Here is a 20,193-nt window from a genome sequence, read left to right as displayed (position 1 = left end):
CGCCCCGCCAACTTTTCTCCCTTCGGAGACTTCGGCAACCGGCGGGGGCGGGATTCACGGCGGTCAACGGCCATTCTCCGACCCTCTGGGGGGGTCGGAGAATGACGCCCCATGTCTTTCGTTACTTGTGGGAGGAAACCGGAGCCCCCGGAGGAAACCCACGCAGACACGGGGAGAATGTGCAGACTCCGCACAGACAGTGACCCAGCGGGGAATCGAACCCGGGACCCTGGCGCTGTGAAGCCATATTGCCAACCACTATGCCATCATGCCACGTGATCTCCCTCCACCCTTTTCCAACGGCATAAATCCAATCACATTTCTGCCTTCGTTCAGTTCCGAAGGAGAGTCATGGAACATGGAACATAGAACATTACAGCGCAGTACAGGCCCTTCGGCCCTCGATCTTGCGCCGACCTGTGAAACCACTCTAAAGCCCATCGACACTATTCCCTTATTGTCCATATGTCTATCCAATGACCATTTGAATGCCCTTAGTGTTGGCGAGTCCACTACTGTTGCAGGCAGGGCATTCCACGCCCTCACTACTCTCTGAGTAAAGAACCTGGGCGGAATTCCCCACCCCCACGGCGGGTGGGAGAATCGGCAGATCGCCGGCGAGTCCCGCCACGGCACCTGCACGCAATTCTCCCACCCCCCCCAAACCGGCGCGGCGAGAATCACGGCTGGCCGCTGGGAGAATCGCCGCTCGCCGTTTGTAACGGGCCTGAGGGGGGGGGGGGGGGGCTGTGGGGGGGAGGGGGTTCCTGCACCGGGGGCAGCCTCAAAAGGAGGTCCTCTCTGAAGGAGGACCTCCTTTCCTCCGCCGCCCCAAAGATCCATCCGACATTTTCTTGCGGGGAGGACGGCAACCGCGCACGCGAGGTTTGGCGCCGGCCAACCCACGCATGCGCAGTTGACGTCATTTACGTGGCGCCGCTTTTACGCAGCGCCAAGTGCTGGCGCGTGTAAATGACGCAACGCCGCTCCTAGCCCCCCAGGGGCGGGAGAATAGTGGGCTGGGAGTGGCCTCCGACGCCGGAGTGAAACACTCCGGTTTTCACTCCAGCGTCGGGACTTAGTCTCCCGATGGGAGAATTGCGCCCCCTACCTCTGACATCTGTCTTATATCTATCTCCCCTCAATTTAAAGCTATGTTTCCTCATGCTAGACATCACCATCCGAGGAAAAAGGCTCTCACTGTCCACCCTATCCAATCCTCTGATCATCTTGTGTGCCTCTATTAATTCACCTCTTAACCTTCTTCTCTCTAACGAAAGTCCCTCAGCCTTTCCTCATAAGATCTTCCCTCCATACCAGGCAACATTCTGGTAAATCTCCTCTGCACCCTTTCCAATGCTTCCACATCCTTCCTATAATGCGGCGACCAGAATTGCATGCAATACTCCAAATGCGGCTGCACCAGAGTTTTGTACAGCTGCAACATGACCTCATGGCTCCGAAACCCAATCCCTCTACCAATAGAAGCTGAGACACCGTGCGGAGAGTCAGATTGGACTTGAAATGTTGACTCTTTTTAAGAACTTATTCACATGATGTTGTCGTTGCTTCTTGGTCAACATTTATATCTCATCCCTTATTTCCCTTGAGAAGGTGGTGGTGAGCTGCCTTCGTAAACCTGTGTGGTCCATGTGGTGCAGTTACACTCACAGTGCTGTTAGGGAGCGAGTTCTAGGGTTTTGACCCAGTGACAATGAAGGAATGGTGATACATTTCCAAGGGGGCGGGGGGGAAAGGGGGGCTCTCCTGGGAAGGGGGAGGGGGGGCTCTCCCCACAGCTGCTGCAGGACCTGCTCAATTCTTCCACCACGTTCTGCTTTTATTTTATATTACTTCTGAAGCGCAGTCAGCAACTGCATCAGCCAACCTGGGCTCAGCAAGACCCCATATTTTTTTTTAAAATATTTTTTTATTCTCCTTTTTCATATTTTCTCCCAAATTTACACCTAACAATAAACAATAATCAGTAACGAATGTAATGTCAATCCCCATATCAATAACAACGATCCCATCCTCCCATCAAACCCCCAAACATTAGCCCGCATGTTAACATAACCAAATGACAGAGGAATCAGGGATCACCCATAGTCGCCATTAACACACACAGTCCCCCTCCCCCCAACCCTCCCAGCCCCCAACCCCCCTAATGTTCGATGTGATCCAATTCTCGAAAGTGCATAATGAATAACGCCCATGAATGGTAGAACCCCTCCATCCTTTCCCTCAGTTCCAATTTTACCTCTTCAAGCGTCAGGAATTCCAGCAGGACCCCCCGCCACGCTAGAGCACAGGCTGGAGAGGTTGATCTCCACCCGAACAGGATTCGCCTCCGGGCGATCAATGAGGCGAAGGCTACAACATCTGCCTCCGTGCCCGTTCCAACCCCGGCTGGTCCAACACGCCGAATATGGCCTCCCGTGGGCCCGGGTCCAGTTTCACATGCACCACTTTAGAGATTACCCCTCCTGCAGATCCTCCCCCAATTCTTCCTCCCATTTTGCCTTGATCCCTTCCAGCGGCGCCTTCTCCTCCTCCAAAATAGCTCCGTAAACCGCTGACACTACCCCCTTCTCCAGTACTCCTGTCGTCAGCACCTCCTCCAGCAATGTGGAAGCCGGCTCTACTGGGAAGCTCTGTATCTCCTTTCTGGCAAAGTCTCGAACCTGCATGTATCTAAATATTTCCCCTGCTCCAGCCCATACTTCACTCCCAGCTCCTTCAATCCCACAAAACGATCCCCAAGAAACAAATCTTTTAGTGTCCTAATTCCTTTCTCCTTCCATCTCCGAAAATTTCCATCCCACTTCCCTGGCTCAAATCAAGATCCCATAATTTGCAGTGTGATCAACAAGCACTTGAACGGTGCTATAAAAATACAAGTCTTTCTTTTCTTTTCAGTGGAGTTGGCAGTTTTAGCTCCGGCCCCGGCCTGTCCCTTTAAGACCACTGTTCAGTAACTCCCTGCAGAGATGCAGGCAGATCCAAATAAACTTGTAAATGAATGAGGTCAATCAGGAAGCAATTGTTAGTGTAAATTTCAGGCTGTGGATCGATACTGGTTTTGCTTTCCCTTCCTTTAAAGACTGATTGTTCACCTGTAACAAAGTGTGATACTTGGAAAGTGATTGGCACAAAGTAGACACAAAAACCTTCATACTCTCTCAGGGCTGGATTTACACCATCACACGATTTGCTATTTTACAGCCAGTAACATTGTACCAGCTGAATCATGATGGACATGAACTTAGTAAGGTCGCACCGGTTTCTTTTCGGGCCTAAAAACAAGCATAATGGACTTGGTAGGACATAGGCCTCTGTTTTTCAAAGCTACAGCCTCAACCAACGAGATGAACCAAAGCCACTAGTGCACAGGTAGCCCCCCACCTTCTCAAGGGCAATTAGGAATGGGCAATAAATGCTGGCCTGGTCAGCGACACTCACATGCTCTAAACAATTGTCTTAAACTCCAGGGGCTTTAGTGCCACATTGGAGTCACCAGGGCCTTCACCTAGGAGCCCTGAGTAGATGCCAGAAGGAAATGCAGGTCTCATTTTAAGCTTAAAGTGTTTGTGTCTCAGTTTTGGCACTGGAACTTCTCACTCAAGAGAGGAAAGATCAACCATTCAATCACTATAAACAACACGAAGAGCTTGCACATCATGTGGCCTGGATACCTTGGATTCATGGAAAGTTTGGATTGGCCACTTGTTTCCGTACACAATTATATTTAAGGACATTGCTCAGAAATGTGCATTAGAAAACTGTAGGAGCGATGTTGTGTCCGCGTTCCCCATCACCGACAACAGCGACGTGGGTGCAAAATCACGCTAGAATTGGGAAATGAGATTCTCACCGGCAAAAAGACATTTGACGAGGGCAGCACGGTGGCGCAGTTGATAGCACTGCTGCCTCACGGCGCTGAGGTTCCAGTATCTATCCCGCCTCTGGGTCACTGTCCATGTGGAGTTTGCACATTCTCCCCGTGTTTGCGTGGGTTTCGCCCCCACAACCCAAAGATGTGCAGGTTAGGTGGATTGGCCGCACTAAATTGCCCCTTTATTGGAAAAAATGAATTGAGTACTCTAAATTTATTTAAAAGACATTTGACTGTATTTACATATATTTCATTATCCCTCTCACAGGACACTGAAACCTCACCAATGTGACACCATGTCGGCGAGTTTATAACAGGTTTGTGCAGACAGGAAACAGTTGAGGGTACCACCAGGGGCACCAAGGCTCCGCTGGGGGGGAGGGGAAGGACATGCCTGGACACAGGTTGGTACTGTAAACCTGGCAGTGCCAACCTGTGCTGGGGTAGTGCCAGGGGTGGGCCCTCTGGAGAGACCCATGGGAGGGGTTCTCCTTATGTGTGTTGGGGAAAGCTGACGTTTGTGAGGGGGGAAACATTTCGCAGCATGCAAGATGGGGGGGTGACGTGGTTGGGGGGGGGGGGGGGGGGCAGCGGCAGCCATGTTGCTTGAGCTGTGGGGGTGGGGGTTGGGGGCCCCCGGTGTTTACGAGGCGGGTCTTCCAAGTCCGTGGCGGATGGGGCTGGGGTCATTTACTTTCTGTGCCAGTGGGACACCATTCAAAGATGATCCCCCGATCTCTGTGGAGCCAGCCGTGCCGGCTTTATCAGGCCCCTCCCGCTAGACTGACACCGTAAACTGACCGAAAAATCTGGTCAGAAACTGGGCTGTGCAGCTGGAAAGCTACATGCTGGCTTTTCAGAGCCCGACGCTGTGAACAAATATGGGGAAATTCCTACCGATATGTGTAAACTGAGTGAGGCTAATCATACGGGCTGACCATTTTACAGACTGCCTGAATTCACCGGTCATTTTTGAAAATTAATTCACGGGATGTGGGTATCACTGGCAAAGCTAGCATTTATTGCCCATAATAGTTGCCCCCGCGAGAAGATGGAGAAGGGTCGTCTTCTTGAACTACAGCACGGAGTGATGAGTGACGGCACGATGGTTAGCAATGGCGTCTCACAGTGGTGGATCCAGGTTTAATTCCGGCCTCAGGTGACTGTCTGTGTCAAGGTTGTACCTTCTCCCCATGTCCAGGTGCTCCCGTTCCCTCCCGCAGACCAAAGATGTACAGGTTAGGTGGGGTTAGGACACTGCCGGAATTCTATGGTTCGACGTGTGTTTCCACAGTGTTGTCAGGTTCGAAGTTCTAAGCTGCCGAGAATGAAGGGACGGACGACAAAATATCAAAGTCAGAGTGGGGTGTGACGTGACTATAACAGATTAGCTGATCATGTATCACATTGCTCAATTTGCTGTGTACGAACTGTAATATGTATACATGTAGATCGCTAAAGGGTTAATTATAACATCTAGCTTTAACACTACCACCAGAGGGCACCACTAGATCCCACTATAAGTATCAGCTCCCAGAGGATCTTGCTCTTTCAACCCAGGAGTGACTAGACAGCAGTAGTGTATGATAGATAGATCACAGCATAGTTAGCACATGTAGTTTTAAATCAGTTAATACATTAATATTTAATTACTTGATTACTAGTGATGGTTCTGTAGTTTCGAACTCAATTATAATTTAAAAAAATAGAATTTAGAGTACCCAATTATTTTTTTTCCAATTAAGGGGCAATTTAGCGTGGCCAATCCACCTAACCTGCACATCTTTGGGTTGTGGGGGTGAAACCCACGCAACCACGGGGACAGAACTCAATTATAATTAATTGTTACTTAATAAATTAGTTTGCTTTAAGTTGAAGACTCGTGGTTTCTTCAGGATCACCCCATCAGACCTTCTGGTTATACAGCAACTAGTAACGATACATATTACTGAACCCATTAATATGCCACATTTTCTGACATTACAACAATAACTGCACAGATGGAAAAGTACTTCATTGGCTGTCAGGTACTTTGCAAAGTCCCAACATTAGGGAGTGCTTTCGTATAAACGCAGCATCTTTGCATCATTGCCTTGTGAAAATAGAATTTTGAATAGGGAGAATTTTGCATAATTTGAAAAGGAGGTTTGTGAATTCTGCTTTAACTGAAAGGTATAGGAACAAATGAAATGGCGGGAGCAGTTTGAAGCTAGTGGACTGGAACTTGTGTTTTTCAGGAGGTGAATCTAACTGCGTGACAACACTGGAAAAACCTCAGTCAGCAACACTCCTGGCCATCCTAGCTCCAAACTGTACACTTAGCTTCAAACAATGTTCACTTTAGCAGAACTATGATGTGATCATAATCTGAGGATTTATTGCAGTTTGACAAAGATAACAAAGCCTTGTGGGAGGGTACAAAACTAATCAGGGGAGCCCTGGGATTTGAAACAAAATTAAACTGCGCTTTGTGCAACATTTCAGGAATGCGAGCCTCAATTTATTTCACCTGCATTTATTTGGTGGGAGGTGGAAAGGCAATTATATAAAATCCTGAAATGCTGCAACAGAGCAGGAGGCCAGTTGGCCCATCCTGCCTATGCTGGCCCATTAAAATGGCAATTCAATTAGTCCCTCTCCCTTCTACTCTTCTCCTCAATGTTTCCTTTTCAGGTATTTGTCTGATTCCCTTTTGAAAGTTACAGCTGAATTTGTTTCCCCCATCCTTTCAAGCAGGGTATTCACGATCTTTGAAGTAAAGGAGAAAATATTGTTAAATTAAGAATTGCTAAATGTTATTTTTAAACATCTTATTGATGAACATATAAACAAGGGGAGAAGGCCATTCAGCCCTCCAAACTGCTCAGCCATTTCATAAGATCATGGCTCATCTGATTGTCACGTCAAATCTGCATCCCACCTACTCCCCAATAATCTTTCACCCCGCTGCTTATCTATAATCTATCCAGCTTTGCATTGAGAACAGTGAAAGATTCTGCTTCCACTGCCTTTTTAGGACGAGAGTCTCAGAGAGTCACAACCTTCGGAGAGAAAACATTTCTGCTCATCTCCTTTGAAAGTTTGACCGCTTATTTTTAAACAATGACCCCGAGTTCTAGATTCTCCCACAAGAAACAGTCTCTCCACATCCACTCTGATAACACCCCTCAGGATCTTAAATGCTTCAACGGAGTCACCTCTTACTCTTCTAAACTCCGGTGGATACAAGCCTCACACCTCCCACCCTTCCTCACAAGACAACCCGTACTCCAGGTATTGGTCTAGGAAACCCTCTCTGAACTGTTTCCAACACATCTCTACATCCTTCCTTAATAAAGAGACCAATACTGTACACAATACTCCAGATGTGGTCTCACCACTGCCCTCTGTAACTCCCCATTTTGATATTCAATTCCCCTCACAATAAATGATAACACTCTATTAGTTTTGCTAATGATTTGCTGTTTCTGCAAACGGACCTTGGATGATTCATGCACTCGGGCACCCAGATCCCTCTGCATCGCAGAACTCTGCAATCTCTCATTTTTGTTTGTCCATTCTGGAGATGTAGGTGTCACTGGCAAGGTTGTCATTTATTGTTAAAGGTTGCTGGTGGGTCTGCTTGGAAAAACTGCAGTGGTGCGATACAACAGAGCTCTCTGCCAGATCACTTCATGGCCCTTGTATGCGATGGTGTAGCATTTGCGTGTAAGGACAATGGGCGGAATCTTAGAGTCGCTCCCACCAACAGGGTTGTCTGTTCCCGCTAAAGTCAATGGAGCTTTGAATGGCTTGCTGCATTTTAAGGCCCCGCCCCAGTAAATTCTGCCCAAAGTCCTTGTGTGTGTCAGCATATCCATCATGCATGATGGCACGGTCAGTGTGTGAAAAGGAGTCAAGACTGCCATGGATCTTCAGTTTAATAGCATGGCCTGTATGTGTGTTTCATACATATTGTTGTATAGTCTTCATGCCTGATACTGTGCCCGTCAATTACACAAACTGCCACCTATAGGATTGTCGGTCACAATCTAAGTTTTAAATGAAGGATTCATGAAGCAAGAGAATTGCAATTCAAATAGATAACTTTGGGTAATCGCAGCATTTAAAAGAAAATCAATAATGAGTTTCCTATCAACAGTACAACGACTAACTGTCAGCAGTAATTATCCTGGGAGAGGGGCAGTACTCAGCCAAAGGGAGCAAGTCTTGTTTGTGCTCTATGATATAATGCTGCATATTTCACTTCTGTCTGCTATTAAACGGCGCTGCACTTCAATCTGCATAGAATTTAATCATTACGAAAAGCTGAATGTAGCTCTGAAGAATAGTTGGACGGACTCAAAACATTAACTCCCATTTTCTCTCTCCACCGATGCTGCCAAACCTGCCGAGTTAATCCAGCCTTTTCCATTTCTGTGTGCTGAATTGGGATGAATAATGGGTATCCATTATTTCCCAGCTCTGAAACTTGTGGTGATATGCCTGTCGATAATATTGCATATACTCAGCAGTGCGACCTCCCACCAGCAGGTGGCGTCAGACATCAGTTATGTGACATCCGGCTACAGGCAGAAGGATGTAAGGTGTCCACCAGGACAGTCGCACATAAGGGTAGTTCCAGCAAAGTCTAATATAACTCAATGATAACTAAGTCTGTATAGCATTCTGATTGTCACCTTATCCCGTGTAAATCAATAAAGCATCATTGTAGTTAAGTCAGCAGAGTTCTGTTGAATCATTGCAAGGCAAAATCACGAACACAACAAGACTGTTCTATTGATCCTCTGTAGTTCAGTTAGTGACCCTTCAGCCCACCTAAAAAGACTTGCCTTACACGATGAATCGGTGCACTTTACAGGCAATTAAATACTTTTCAAACCCCCGCACCCCCCAGCTTTCGAGCCTTGAATTCAGGCTCATGATGGGGTCAGAGTGGGGGTCTGAAAATGTCTCAGAACTGGCTGGAAGCAGAAGTGTCAGAACAGGAGTCAGATGAGCAGTTTGGGCAGGGGGACAGGGGTGGTGGGTGGGAGGTAGGTTCAAAGTGGGGTTGGAGTAGGCGTCAAAGTGAAAGGGCACGCTGAGCCATGATTTATGTATAGAAACGGAGGGCAAAGTGCGGCACCGCAATAATGAAGAACAAGCAAATGCCAAGAAGAAGCTGAAATTTGAGAAACAGAGCTGGTCCCAGGATTGACAATTCGATGGTAAATGGTTCATGAAAAATGGCCGTCACATTTTAAGCAAAGTTAACTGCACTGAGTTGAAGGACGGTAATACTGAATTATAATTTTTTGTGACCTGAATAAACCTGATGAGACATACTGCATGTTTTGATTCTTTGTATGTCTTACCATAACAGGTAATTAATGCTTTTCAGAGTATTGTGACATTTGAAGTTGGAAAGGCAGTCAGAATGTGAAATTCGTGTTGTGGCATGTTGTCAGACTGGAGAGGGAAGAAGCGTATTAGGCTGTGACATCAAGAGGCCTCCCAGAAAGTACCTTGGCAGCTCTAAACACCTTTCATCTCCTCAAAACAAGACGGGTTTTTCATTTGTTTAGAAAATTCTTTTTGTGCTGAAGAGCTTTCATTTGATACTTTGGGCAATGAGAGAACTTGGAGCTCACAAAAGGGATATCTCTGCACTCACCTCTCTCTCAGATAGAGAAGTTGGATTTAAACAGCACCTTTTATAACTTTAGGATGTTTCAGAATTCAACAGCAATAGCAATGAGATAACTGACCAGATGATCTGTTATTTTAAGTGTTGGGTGAGGTCAGGTCACTAGAAACAACTACCCTGCTCTTCTTTCAATAATGTTTTGGAATCTTTTCCATGCACCTGACAGGGCAGACAGACCCGCGGTTAAATGTCTCCTCTGAAAGACAGCAGCTAAGCCAGTGTAATAGATTTAGAATGCTGACCCTCTGACAGTGCAGCGCTCCCTCAGTACTGACCCTCTGATAGTGCAGCGCTCCCTCAGTACTGACCCTCTGACAGTGCGGCACTCCCTCAGTACTGACCCTCTGACAGTGCGGCGCTCCCTCAGTACTGACCCTCTGATAGTGCAGCGCTCCCTCAGTACTGACCCTCTGACAGTGCAGCACTCCCTCAGTACTGACCCTCTGACAGTGCGGCACTCCCTCAGTACTGACCCTGTGATAGTGCAGCGCTCCCTCAGTACTGACCCTCTGACAGTGCAGCACTCCCTCAGTACTGACCCTCTGACAGTGCAGCTCTCCCTCAGTACTGACCCTCTGACAGTGCAGCACTCCCTCGGTACTGACCCTCTGACAGTGCGGCACTCCCTCAGTACTGACCCTCTGACAGTGCGGCACTCCCTCAGTACTGACCCTCTGACAGTGCGGCACTCGCTCAGTACTGACCCTCTGACAGTGCAGCACTCCCTCAGTCCTGACCCTCTGACAGTGCGGCACTCCCTCAGTACTGACCCCGACAGTGCAGCACTCCCTCAGTACTGACCCTCTGACAGTGCAGCACTCCCTCAGTACTGACCCTCTGACAGTGCAGCACTCCCTCAGTACTGACCCTCTGGCAGTGCCGCCATTCTTCAGCCCATAACCTTCTTCCGGAGTAGATACTCAAGGAGTCATAGCTCTGTTCTGAAGTGGCCTTTGAGCTGAATGGACAAGTACACTTCACAGGCTGGAAATATTTGTCTTTGAGCCGGAGGCAATTATTAATCTAATTTTTACTCGTATTTTCCAGCAGGGTGCAGGTAAACATTCCCCTGTGCTTGATACACCATGACTCCAGAATGTGAGCTGCTGCTAAAAGGCCAATCGACGAAACACAATTTGCCCTTACTATTGCTGCACCTCGACAGGCTGAATCAATCTCTTTAAACTGTCAATAAATCATTGCATCTGTCAGCCAGCGGAAAGGCTGGAGAACGGCCCTTCGAGTGGGTCCTGCCAGACATTTAGCAGCAGTGACTGTACAACAAACATACTCAAATTAAAATCTGCCCGGATGGATTTCTAGTTGCGCAAAATTATATAAAAAGAACTGCTGGTTAAAAATCTGGAAGTGCAGTGCTTTTAAATAATTGATCAAATCTATGTGTTCTCATTATTAACTGTGTTTCTGCTTCTGACAGCTGGTTTCTGGGCCTAAACTTGATTCGGGCCTTTTGGGAGGGCTTGTGTGAGACTTAATTAAATTGGAGGTCTGCTTTTTAAATATCACATGCTACAAAGGGATATATCCTGTTTCAAATAAAGGAAGACCTGCATTTCTATAGCGCCGTCCATGACCTCAGGATATCCCAAAGTGCTTTCGAGCCAATTAAGTCCCTTTGGAAGTGGCGTCAGTGTTTTAGCACAAAGTACCATAAGCAGCAATGTGACAACCAGAAAGCCTGTTGTTGGCGATATCGATTGAGGGATAATTACTGACCAGGGCACAAAGGAGAACTCCACTGCTCTTCTCCATTGAGAGTGCAGATGAGGTCTTGGTTTAATATTCCATCCGAAAGATGGCACCTCCAATAGTGCAGCAGCCCCTCAGCGCTGCCCGAGGAGCGTCAAGATCGATTTTTGTGTCCAGGACCCGAGAGTGGGAATTGAACCAACAACCTTCAGATGCAGAGATGAAAGTGCTACCCACTGTGCCACAGCTGATACTTGCCTGGTCTCATGCCAGTTCTTTTCTTCTGCCTACAATCTAAATTAGCCTGTTTACATTCTCTCACGCTCGGATAACTCCAATTCCTGATAAAAGCCAGGGTCACATGTAAAACATGGCCCAGATTCTGGAAACTACCGATTGTACCTCTCATGGACTTTGTTTTAACTTGGTCTGTGCTGGGGAATAGCTCATTCTTCGTAGTCATTCTTATATAAACGTCTGGACTGAGGGCAGGAGTAGCCCGTTTGGACCTACAGATGTGGGATAGCCTCCCTCTGTCCTTGGCAGGCCGAGGCCAGTCTGTGAGATTGAACATTCTGCCACAGTTTGTGATCCTATTCCAATGCCCACTGGTTTATTTGGCAAAAGTGTTTCTTGTGGGGATAGAGAGACTGATTTTGTCCTTTATTTGGGCGGGTAAGCTTGTTGGATTCAGCGGAGAGTCCTGCAGAAGGACTGGCAAATCTGGGGGCTTGGTGTTGCCGAGCCTGATCTTTTATTATTGGGCGGTAAATGCGGAGATGGTGTTGGGCTGGTGTGGGGAACAGGAGGCAGGTAGGGTGAGGATGGAATCAGGTTCATGTACGGGGACGGCGCTGCGGGCGTTGGCGACAGTCCCCGCTTCCCTTCTTTCCCGGGAGGGTTCCAAGTAACTCTACGGTGGCATGACATTGACAAAACGCCAATTCCGTCAGCATTTTCAATGAGGTAGGATGCCGAAGCTGGCGCCCATCTGAGCTAACCATATGTTTGAGCCGGCAGGATTGGATGCCAAGTTTCGGGGATGGGTAACAAGGGGTGGTGGTTTGGGGACTTGTTTCTGGAGGGGCGGTTTGTGGGTCCAAAGGAGTTTGGGCTATCCTAATCGGAGAACTTTAGATATCTGCAGGAGAGGGACTTTGCGAGGAAAGTCTTCCCGTTGTTTCCGGTAGTTCTGCCAGTCTCTTTGTTGGGATAGGGTTCAGTCGCTCATGGGGATGGAGGAGGGGAGCACCTCGGTAATTTATGGGTGGATAATGACGGGGGACACTGCATCCCTGGTGGAGACTAAAGCCAAGTGGGAGGAGGAGGTGGGGGTGAAATTAGAGGAGGGAGTGTGGTGTGAGGACTTACGTAGGCTAAACACTTCTTCGTCCTGCATAGACAGTGGCTGATACAGCTGAAGGTGGTACAGCGGGCGCACTTAATTGGGTCCAGGACGAGGTCGGTTGTTTGAGGGGTGGAGGATAAGTGTAAGCACTGTGGGAGGGGCCCGGTTAATCCGGTGCATATATCCTCGGCATGTTCTGAGCTGGTGAGGTTTTGGGTTTGTTTTGTGAGGGCCACGAAGAATCCAGCACGAGTTTTAAGGATACAAAGTAATAACATATATATATATATATATATATATATATATAAAACAGCAACAGCAACTTCCCTTGCTGCACACTCCTTCCTGCTGGTTCCAAACTGGCCAGCTCTATTTATACTTGGAGTTTACTAATGATTTCTCCGCCCCCCTCATTGGGGAAGCTCATACTCCCACAGGATTGTGGGATTGTCATTAGTCCCCAGCCAATGGTAAGCAGGCAGGTTATAACATCCCTCCCCCCCAAAGTCCAAGGAATCCACCGAAGACCCTGGCGAAGGAGGGCGTCGGACTCGTTTTGCCGCAGGTCGGACACCATTTGCACGCGGTGCTGGATCAGGTGGTGTGTAACGAGACGGAGACCGGCGCTTCCGTGATGAACGGCGTAAGGGTTGTACATCCATGGCCCGTGGACCCGAGGATTCCCCCTCTAATGTGTCCTGTGTCTCCATCTCGGAGTCAGAGTCTGCTGCCTCCGTCATGTCAGCGTCTCTATTTCTATTCGGTTCTGTAACGACCTGCGCAGGCTTTGAGTGAGGCACCAGTGGAAGATTGTGAGGACTACCTTCCCTTGTCTCTGGTCTCTGCGGCTGTAGAAATGAGCTCCGGGGGTGGGGAATCTTTGGAGGGGATAGTCTACTGGACCGAACATGGTCTACATGTTTGCGCTGGAGACGACCCTGGGCTTGCACCTGGTAAGATATAGGGCCTGTTTGGCGAAAGATTACGCCAGGTCTCCTAAAAATCCATCAGCTTCTCTGATGTCCTTCAAGGAAGGAGATCTGTCATCCTCACCCAGCCTGGCCTGGATGTGAGTCCATACCCTCAGCATCCACTGGACTCTCTGAATTGACTGAGCAAGCCACTCAATTGTACCAAATGTCTACACTTACAGCGATTCAACAAAGCAGCTCAACACTAACTCACCAAAGGCGATTAGGGTGAGGCAATAAATGCTGGCCTTGCCGCTGATGTTCATACCCTGTGAATGAATGAAAAAGGAAACGTGCCAACTGAGTTTGAAGGTGACATTTTCAGGTCCCAGTCCAGAGACTTGAGGCATAATCCAGGCCAACATTCGCTATGCAGGACTGAGGGTGCTGACTTTTTGGAAGAGACATTAAACTAAGGTCCCATCCAACCTACCTTCTGATGAAGGGTCGTTGACCTGTTTCCCTCTCCATAGGTGCTGCCTGACCTGCTGAGTATTTCTTGCATTTACTGTTGTAATTTCAGATTTGCAGCATCTGACGGATTGAACGTTTTTTTGGAAACTGGCTCAGCTTTGGGTTTCACTGTTGTAGTGACCCACGGGGATGACCCAATTGATCTCCCCATGGGACTCGTGGAATATGAGCTTCCCTGCTAATGGGCGTAGGCCCATCAGCTGGGGATTATAGAATCAACACTTAAGAGCTGGCCTGGATTGGGAGTGGCATGATTGGTAGTTGGGACCTGTGTGCTGTATCCAGTTGCTGCCTTTTCCTTTGCAGTTTTGCTTCTGTATCTTGGGTTTCCTTAGCTCTTATATCTGTAAGTTATTGAAAAGAGTCAGATGCTGGAGGAACTGTTTTGAAGTTGGATAGTCCCAATTTGTGCATTATTTGAAGATCTTAATCTCTGTTTTGTGTTAGGTGGTCATTCTCAAATCGCAAAGAAAAACTGACAGCACACAGGTGGAAATCAAAATTCAAATGACAAAGGTTCTGCAGCCAAACTCCGATCTCTGCATCCCCTACTACAATGTGGTATTCCGAAGGTAATATGGTGTACTGTCGTCTAATGTAAACAGCTTATCGAGAACTCTCTTTCTCTCTTGGGCAGAGTTTGGATGGGGTTCGAGGTTAGAAAGCTGAAGGGGAGTCGGTAGTTATTTTGTTTCATTAAGCATGATGACCAACTGATTAGCAAGTATTGTGCGTTCATGACTTTGTGTTGTGTGCCGACAAATCGTCTTGATTGAATGGCTTGAGTCTTCTCCGTACATTTGATCTGTCCAAGAAGTACCATGTTTCATTCTAGCTTTATCCCGCTAACATTTTAAGCGGTGTCTGCTTCGTTGGAGTTTAGAAGGATGAGAGGGGATCTTATTGAAACTTACAAGATACTACGAGGCCTGGACAGAGTGGATGTGGAGAGGATGTTTCCACTTGGAGGAAAAACTAGAACCAGAGGACACAATCTCAGACTAAAGGGATGATCCTTTAAAACAGAGATGAGGAGGAATTTCTTCAGCCAGAGGGTGGTGAATCTGTGGAACTCTTTGCCACAGAAGACTGTGGAGGCCAATTCACTGAGTGTCTTTAAGACAGAGATAGACAGGTTCTTGATTAATAAGGGGATCAGGGGTTATGGGGAGAAGGTAGCATTGTGGATAGCACAATTGCTTCACAGCTCCAGGGTCCCAGGTTCGATTCCGGCTTGGTCACTGTCTGCGCGGAGTCTGCACATCCTCCCCGTGTGTGCGTGGGTTTCCTCCGGGTGCTCCGGTTTCCTCTCACAGTCCAAAGATGTGCAGGTTAGGTGGATTGGCCATGATAAATTGCCCTTAGTGTCCAAAATTGCCCTTAGTGTTGGGTGGGGTTACTGGGTTATGGGGATAAGGTGGAGGTGTTGACCTTGGGTAGGGTGCTCTTTCCAAGAGCTGGTGCAGACTCGATGGGCCGAATGGCCTCCTTCTGCACTGTAAATTCTATGATAATCTAAGGCAGGAGAATGGTGATGACAAAAATATCAGCCATGATTGAATGGCGGAGCAGACTCGATGGGCCGAGTGGCCTAATTCTGTTACTATGTCTTCTGAACCCACTGGGCACCACCAGCAAAATTCCGAACGAACACTGGGTCACCGGGCGCAGACTGCCGAATCGGCTGATGCCGAGAAAATCCCTGTCCCTGCCGTTCTTGTGTGCGGCGTACTTTTGCGCCAATGTCCGGGAAAACCATACTAAGGCGGGTGCGAAGTCTCCGGCCCATGAGGAGTTCTGCGGGAGCTACCCCAGTCACCGCATGGGGGGTGGTCCTATACGTAAACAAAAAGCGAGCCAGTCTCGTGTCCATTGATCCGGAAGACTGCTTCTTCAGACCTCTTTTGAATGTCTGCACTGCGCGCTCTGCCAACCCATTTGAAGCCGGGTGGTAAGGGGCAGTGCGGACATGGCGGATGCCGTTCATCTTCATGAACCTCGCAAACTCCTCACTTGTGAATGGAGTGCCGTTATCCGTGACCAGCACCTCGGGGAGGCCATGCGTACTAAAAGACAAATGCATCTTTTCAATTGTTGCGCAGGACGTTGTCCCCTGCATCTTATGCACCTCTAGCCATTTAGACTGGGCGTCGATTAATAGAAGGAACATGGATCCTTGAAAAGGGCCTGCGAAATCTGCATGCAAGCATGCCCAAGGCTGCCCTGGCATTTCCCAGGCCGGCGGAAGCTTCTGATGCTCCTGGCAAATGGAACAGTTTTGGGCCACCTTCTCAATGTCGGTGTCGAGGCCTGGCCACCAGACATAACTCCGGGCCAACATTTTCATTTTGGTCACACCTGGATGCCAATTGTGCAAGTCTCTTAGTATCAGCTCCTGGCCTTTTTCCAGGACAATCACATGCATCCCCCACAAGATGATGCCGTCTTCCACGCTGAATTCTGACAGCTTGGAGAAAAATGCCCGCAACTTGCCTGGGAGCTGTCTATGCTGCCCACCATACAGGACTATGTGCAGAACCTTTGACAGGACTGGCTCCGTCTGGGTCCACCCACGGATCTGTGATGCCGTGACAGGCAAGGTGTCCATAAAATTTAGGGTTGCAACCACCTCATCGGTCGTGGGGGTCGACATGGGGCCAGTCGATAAAGGCAATCGGCTCAGTGCGTCAGCATTTGCTATCTGCGTTCCTGGTTTGTGCTCCAGAGAATACTCGTATGCAGCAAGCAACAAAGCCCAGCGCTGGATCCGTGCGGAAGCAATGGGCGGTATTGGCTTATCCTCTCTGAAAAGTCGCAGCAGAGGCTTATGATCAGTCACGATAGTGAAATGGCGGCCATACACGTACTGGTGGAAGCGTTTCACTGCAAAAAACACTACCAGGCCCTCCTTCTCGATCTGCACGTACTTTTTCTCCGCTGCAGTCAATGTGCGGGAGGCGAAAGCTATCGGTCGCTCGGCCCCGTTCTCCATCTTGTGGGACAGGACGGCCCCAATACCATACGGGGATGCATCACATGTGACGAGCAAAGGCTTTCCAGGATCATAGTGGGTTAGTAACCCAGACGACGACAATTGTTGCTTTACCCGCCGGAAAGCGGTTTCTTGCGGCTGACCCCAAACCCAGGTGTGATTTTTCTTTAGCAGAAGGTGCAACGGGGCCAGCGTAGTTCCCAGATTGGGGAGGAACTTCCCGTAATAGTTTACGAGACCGAGGTACAATTGGTGCTGCCCAGTCAGCAAAACGGACGGGCCTGATAATACCCAAACTCTCCAAACGAGTGAGCTCCCATTCTACCTTCTCGAACAAGGCGTAAGGCACCTGGCGCGCCCGGAAATAGCGCGGCGTGGCTCCTGGTTCGACTTGGATATGGGCTACGGCCCCTTTTATTTTCCCCAAACCAGGCTGGAATACATCTGGGTATCATCCTAGCACCTCAGTCAACCCTTCAGAAACTGTTTGGAGGATGTGCTGCCATTGCAACCGCAAATGGCGCAACCAGTTCCGACCCAACAGGCTGGGCCCATGGCCGCGCACCTCGATAAGTGGGAAACGCCCCTCCTGGCGTCCATAAACAACAGGGATCATTGTAGTTCCTGCAATGTCCAGTGGTTCCCCCGTGTAGGTGGCCAACCTGGCCTGTGTAATGTAAGGGTCTGTATACCCTGCTTGATGCGGTCGAATATCCTCTGGGCGATCACGGAGACCGCTGCGGCAGTGTCCAACTCCATCTCAAGCGGGTGACCATTGACCCGTATTGTCACCTTAATGGGGGCCACACGGGGAGCTGCCACACAATGCAGCTGCAGGCAGTCGTCCTCCGTCTCCACGTCCTCAGGAGTAGTCGCCGCAGGTTCATCCACATGGAAGGTACGGCCCCTGGGCTGGTCCCAGTTTCGGTCGGAACGACGGCGCCCCCAGGACCGGCGTCCGCGACGGGGTCGGCGCCTACAAGTCTGACACGGACATGGCACCTCATCCATTGGTTCTGGAGAAGGCTCCCTTCAGGGAGGAATGTCCAACGGCCACTGGCGTCGGTCCGGACGTCGCCTCGTCCAAGGTACCGCAGGAGTGCGGGGGGACGTTTTTGGACGGAAGAGGTTGAGCCCCAAGGCATGCACTTCCATTCCCTGTAGCTCCTGCACTCCTCGTTCTGCGCTCTCTCGGGACAATACTATTTGAATTGGCTGTTGAAAAGTCAATGTTGGCTCAGCTAACAACTTTCTCTGGGTGGCCGCATTGTTAATACCGCAAACCAAACGGTCACGTAACATTTCTGACAAGGTCTCACCATAGTCACAGTGCTCCGCAATTCTGCGTAGTCTGGATTGAAAATCAGCAAGGGATTCTCCAGGGGTCCTCTCAGTGGTATTAAACCGGTAACGCTGGACTATCATGGACGGGGTTGGGTTAAAAGTTTGCCCCACTATATTCACAAGTTCATCAAACGTTTTGGTGTCCGGCGCAGCTGGGTACGTAAGGCTCCTAATCACCCCAAACATATGCGGGCCGCAGGCGGTGAGCAATATGACTACCTGGACCTCGTTTTCGGTGATATTGTTTGCCCGGATATAATAACGCATCCGTTGTGCGTACTGGTCCCAGCTTTCCAGCGCAGCATCAAAAACATCCAAACGTCCGTACAGAGGCATGGTATAATAGAAAACAACTTCCAACCTGTATCCACAAAAATCCAGGGAGGTGGCTTCAGCAGTGTAGACAGCTATTCACTTTAACCCTCGTCGCCAGTTTTGGGAGAGCCACGAAGAATCCAGCACGAGTTTTAAGGATACAAAGTAGTAACATATATATATATATATATATATATATATAAAACAGCAGCAGCAACATCCCTTGCTGCACACTCCTTCCTGCTGGTTCCAAACTGGCCAGCTCTATTTATACTTTGAGTTTACTAATGATTTCTCCGCCCCCCCTCATTGGGGAAGCTCATACTCCCACAGGAATGTGTGATTGTTATTAGTCCCCAGCCAAAGGTAAGCAGGCAGGTTATAACAGTTTCTTTCTTCAGCACCATGTCGCCGATTCTACAGATGGAATTGTACCCCAGTCCACTGGTGCACAGATTTGGAGTGTCAGAGCTACTGGAGCTGCAGACAGGTGCAAGGGCAGATGTCTTCAGCTTCGCCTCACCGGTCGCTCGCAGGCGGGTTCTTTTGGAGTGGAGGTAAGCTTTTCCACCCAATGCTTCAGCATGGCTGGGGGATCATATGGAGTTTTTGCATCTTGAGAAAATTAAGTATACGCTGAGGGGCGCAATTGAGTGGTTTTATAAAAGGCGGCTGGTGTACTTTCATTCTGTTTTTTAAAATGCTAGTCACCGTCAGCTGTTGGGGGGGTAGGGTGGCTGTTTTGTTTGAGGATGTGTTTTGTTTCATTTTATTGTTCAGTATTTATTATATGAGCTGGGATTCTCCCTTCTGGGCACTATGTCCCCACGCCGGCGGGAAAACCGGTGGCAACGACTCCGGCGTCAATGGCCCCCCCAAGGTGACAAGTTCTCCCCTGTCTAGGGGGCTAGGTGGACGGCGGAGGGGTTGGCGCCACTCCAGCCGTCGGCAAAGGGACAGCACGAGGTCGGCCGCGTGATCCAACGCACGTGCAGACGTGCTGGCGTATTTTACCGCAGACGCAGGTGGTTCTCTTCGCCGTGCTGGCCCCTGGGCAATATGGTGGAGCCCTACAGGGGCCTGGCGCGGAAAGAAGAAGTGCCCCCACGGAACAAGCCCACCAGCAGATCGGGTGGGCCCCGATCGTGGGCCAGGCCACCGTGGGGGGCACCCCCAGGGTCGGATCCCCCCCCCCCGCATACTCACCTGCCAGGTGCCGCCGGTGCCTGAGTTGAGTGATTCACGCCAGTGGGACTGGCCAAAAATGGACGGCCGCTCGGCCCATTGGAGCCCGGAGAATCGCCGGGGGGGGGGGGCTGCCAACAGCCCCCGACAAACGTGGCGGAATCCCACACCTGTCCGAAAAACGTACTTCGCGAGGTCTTCTTTTTTGCCCAGTTTTCTTCTTCTACCTGCCACTGTGCTGCCACTTTAGGGGGTGGGGGCACAAAGGAA

At 49.3% G+C, this 20,193-nt stretch overlaps 1 long non-coding RNA gene across 1 annotated transcript in view; it reads right to left on the bottom strand.

The window, feature by feature from the left end:
* Positions 1-4,895: 4,895 nt before the first annotated feature.
* Positions 4,896-20,193, bottom strand: part of LOC140396721 (uncharacterized) — a 103,233-nt gene continuing 87,935 nt past the window's right edge. The window contains exon 6 of the long non-coding RNA XR_011936601.1: positions 4,896-5,213. This is a non-coding gene — a long non-coding RNA (uncharacterized lncRNA). The remainder of the gene's footprint in view (positions 5,214-20,193) is intronic.

The sequence above is a fragment of the Scyliorhinus torazame genome, chromosome 20, assembly GCF_047496885.1.
Source record: "Scyliorhinus torazame isolate Kashiwa2021f chromosome 20, sScyTor2.1, whole genome shotgun sequence".
NCBI classification, from domain to species: Eukaryota; Metazoa; Chordata; class Chondrichthyes; order Carcharhiniformes; family Scyliorhinidae; genus Scyliorhinus; species Scyliorhinus torazame.
The sequence above is the reverse complement of the archived record's forward strand: the minus strand, read 5'-3'. Positions and strand labels throughout refer to the sequence as shown.